The sequence below is a fragment of the Schistocerca nitens genome, chromosome 5 (assembly GCF_023898315.1).
Source record: "Schistocerca nitens isolate TAMUIC-IGC-003100 chromosome 5, iqSchNite1.1, whole genome shotgun sequence".
In the NCBI taxonomy this organism is placed as follows: Eukaryota; Metazoa; Arthropoda; class Insecta; order Orthoptera; family Acrididae; genus Schistocerca; species Schistocerca nitens.
In genome coordinates, this window is record NC_064618.1 from 711,177,466 (window position 1) to 711,181,613 (window position 4,148).

The 4,148-nt window shown below is 45.3% G+C and overlaps 1 non-coding gene across 1 annotated transcript; it reads right to left on the minus strand.

Moving 5' to 3' along the window:
* Window positions 1-736: 736 nt before the first annotated feature.
* Window positions 737-811, minus strand: Trnaw-cca (transfer RNA tryptophan (anticodon CCA)). Its single transcript has one exon. It is a non-coding gene; the product is annotated as a tRNA-Trp (tRNA).
* Between the last annotated feature and the right edge of the window lie 3,337 nt (window positions 812-4,148).

The window sequence follows — 4,148 nt, forward strand, 5'->3', positions numbered from 1 at the left end:
GCATCCTTAGAGCACAACTGTATGCAGGCGATATTCTTCGCACCGTTTTGTTGCCCTTCGTGGCAAGTCATCTTGGGTTTACATTTCAGCAAAGAATGTCTGCCCCCACGTGGCGAGAGTTTCTACTGCTTACCTTCGTGCTTGACTAAAGCTGCCTTGGCCAGCGAGGCCACCGGATCTCTCTACAATTGAGAACATGCGGAGCGTTATTGCAGGGCCTTCCAATCAGCCCGGAGTTTTGACTATCTAAAGCGCCAATTGGACAGAATTTTGCACCATTTTCTTTAGGACAACATCTAACAACTGTCTCACTGCCAAGCCGAATAACTGTTTGCGTAATGGCCAGAGGTGGACCAAAGCGTTATTGAGAATGAGTTTTTCACTCTGCAGTGAAGTGTGCGCTGATATGAAACTTCCTGGCGGATTAAAACTGTATGCCGGACCGAGACTCGAACTCGGGACCTTTGCCTTTCGTGGCGCAAGTGCTCTACCAACTGAGCTACCCAAGCACGACTCACGCCCCGTCCTCACAGCTTTACTCCTGCCAGTACCTCGTCTCCTACCTTCCAAACTTTACAGAAGCTCTCCAGCGAACCTTGCAGAACTAGCACTCCTGAAAGAAAGGATATTGCGGAGACATGGCTGAGAAACAGCCTGGGGGATATTTCCAGAATGAGATTTTCACTCTGCAGCGGAGTGTGCGCTGATATGAAACTTCCTGGCAGATCAAAACTGTGTGCCGGGCCGAGACTCGAACTCGGGACCTTTGCCTTTGGCGGGCAAGTGCTCTACCAACTGAGCTACCCAAGCACGACTCACGCCCCGTCCTCACAGCTTTACTTCTGCAGTACCTCGTCTCCTACCTTCCAAACTTCACAGAAGCTCTCCTGCGAACCTTGCGGAACTAGCACTCCTGAAAGAAAGGATATTGCGGAGACATGACTTAGCCACAGCCTGGGGGATGTTTCCATGATGAGATTTTCACTCTGCAGCGGAATGTGCGCTGATATGAAACTTCCTGGCAGATCAAAACTGTGTGCCCGACCGAGACTCGAACTCGGGACCTTTGCCTTTCGCGGGCAATGTCCCGAGTTCGAGTCTCAGTCCGGCAAACAGTTTTAATCTGCCAGGAAGTTTCAAAGTGTTATTGACTTGCTCAATTTGTGAAGTTCTTCGTTTTGAGTAAATCGTCCAATATTTCTGGAATTGTAATCATTAGTTTGTCTATACATGTATTTCACATCCGATTTCTTCGTGATGGGTCGTTTTTCTTTGTCTTAGCGTGTATTCTGGGCCAGTGCTGGAACAGGAATCAGACTCAGGAGGAATGTTAGTGGTACACGAGGTACCATCCGCCACACATTGTAACTTTTCTTGCGGAATGTAGTGGTAGAAGATGAAAGAGAAATGCGAGTAATCTACTGGAAGCACATCTAGTCTCTAGGAATACCCTTTAGTTAATCATTTCACGCAGAATATTAGCAACAGGCAGCGAGTGTGGTGACTCCGCGGCAGCGCAGTTTCGGCTCTCGCCCGTCAGAGGCGCTGAGGTTGTCGGTGCCGCAGGTGGCGGGCGTCCAGAGCTGGCTGCGCAGTCGCGCCGCCGCCGCCACCGCCTCCGCAGCCGCGAGTGCCGCCGCGAAGCCCGCCGTGGGCGCCAGCTGCTGCCACGAGACGGCCCGCTACCGCCGCGGCACGCTGCCGCCCCCGCAACCCGCCGCCCCCCCGCCACACCAGCAGCTGCTGGTGCGCGCGGCCCGCGAGGCGGACGAGGACGCCTTCTGCCAGCTCATGGACCTCTCCGGAGCCGACGTCAACTGCGTGGACGCCAGCGGCAGGGTGAGTACCATTGTTGACACGGCCGCGCCGGTGTGCTTCCCGCTCCGTGGCCGGCTGGACACAGGTGTCATTGTTGTCGCATCGCCGTCACCAAGCATGTGTATAAGTGTACCGTCGCCTGGGTTCCAGAAGAGTTTTGGCACCGCCCACCTGTAACTTCTCTGAGCGTTTGTGTCTCAACACCCATACACTTACTCAAAACCACGTAATCGAATCATAGTTTCCAGCAGATGAGAGTGTGCGGAAGAAACGGTCTAAAGTGAAACGGAGAACGAAGACCAAGTTCTTAAGCAGCCATAAGCAATAAATATACCAAATGTAAATTGATCTATATGCCTTTTTAATGGCATTTAGTAGCTCATAGAGAAAGTACGGTGGTGACACCCATTTATCCTTCTTTGTCGCAAAAAAAAAAGACGTAAAACCTGGTAGACATGAGACTGAGACGTAAAAGATTCTCGTTTTCCTATGTTTATGTAGCTATTGATGTACCATTTCCGCATTTTGTTTCACATGTTGCAACCTTTCAGGACGCTGCCTGCATCGTATCCGCTATCGATGCCAAAATATGACCCTCGCTGCGATCCACCTATAGAATTACTTTTTCTTACTACTCCCATCATGGTATAGCAGTGTGTCAGTACCGGCTACACGACTAACATAGTGTTGAAACAAGGATTAACCTTTACTTACGAAAATGTCAATTTCAACGAAAAGCAGAGAATGTATTTTGTTTGAGTGACACTCACACCTCGTAACTGTCTAAAAAATTATATTTCAATCCTGAAGAGTTTCTGATAAATAATTATTTATTTACAACAAGTTTCTATCTCCAGATCATCTTAAGGTACCTTCAAATTACTTGACAGCTTTATAGAATATCGTGATGTCAAATAATAAAAACCCATCCTGCGTCAATATGTCCACACGAAAACACGAAGCTCGATTGCAACACAGACTAATAGTTAAGGCAGAATGGCTTTTACGTTATTTGATACCAGAGCGTTAAAGTTTCACGTAGCTGTCATACATAACTGTAAGATACATGAACATGATTTGAGAGTAGAAACCGTTTGTAAACAATGAATTATTTATCAGCAGTACTCAGTGGTGGAAAACTAAGAAAACTTCCACAGCGGCTTCGTCGCAAATAAAGAAGAAAATTAAAATTTCATATCCAGTATTTTGAAAGAAATAAAGTAATGGAAGTCAGATATGCGGGGAACAAGTTTCTTCTGAGTTTCTGACAACAGAATATACAGCTAATGTACTTCAAGTAGGTTAGGAACATCTCTGATATGCAGTCGGCTGTAACCGTTTCAGGAAGCAAGGAGTATTTCCCAGATGTCCAAAAGTGTCATGATCACCAGTTTATTTTTCCATGAATATGATTTGCTGTAATATGTAATTACAATATCAACTAAATGCAATATCAAATAAATGCCATCATAACAGACAAACAATTCAGAAACGTTTGTGGTATTTTCCACACATCTAAATCGCAACTATCATCCCATTCTCTCTGCAGACTGATTTTCAATGTCTTCTTTGCTTTACGTCAGTGGACGCAAATATCCTCATAGTTGAATGTCTATTCAGTTGTCAAAAGGTTGCACATCCTGAGATATTTTTGCTTGAACTCGAGAGTTTGATGTAACAAGAAACTGAATTCAGTAGAGAGAAAACTCTAAACACAATATAAAAAGATATTATTCATACGATAGTTTATGCTGTATCGTAAGTCCATACATGTCTCGCGGAGTAAGTTAATACTTTGTTCACCGTCTGTGGTCTGACAGTGCAAACGTTATCACGTTTGAGCCAATATTTCTTTAATCATTCTGGTTTTCTCTCGACGGCCGTCAGTTTCGTGACACAAATGCTGGACGCAGCTGATGTCGGCTATTTTAGAGCTAATTAAGAAGTATGTGGGATACGCCACAAGTGGATAAGCTGTCGTTTGCTCCGGATCGTTTCTCTGTCAGAAGTAGATACCTTATGTTATTACCAAGCGCTCAACGCTTTGTGCAAATTCTCTTCGGCGTATCATCGAACAGACGAAACTTTTCACGTCTCCATTTGTGAATCAATACGATGCTACACGAGAGCATGATCCGCCGTATTATCACACTAATCCCATACTTCGCAGTATCTTCTACATTCTGTTCATTGTAATCACTACTCCACGTTCTCCGTATCTTGAATGTAATGTATTTGTTTACAGCTACTCTCGGTATGAATACAACTTTAGTAAACTGTAGCTCCTATCTTTGTTCATCAACTTAATGTACAGATTTTTTTGGTGTACT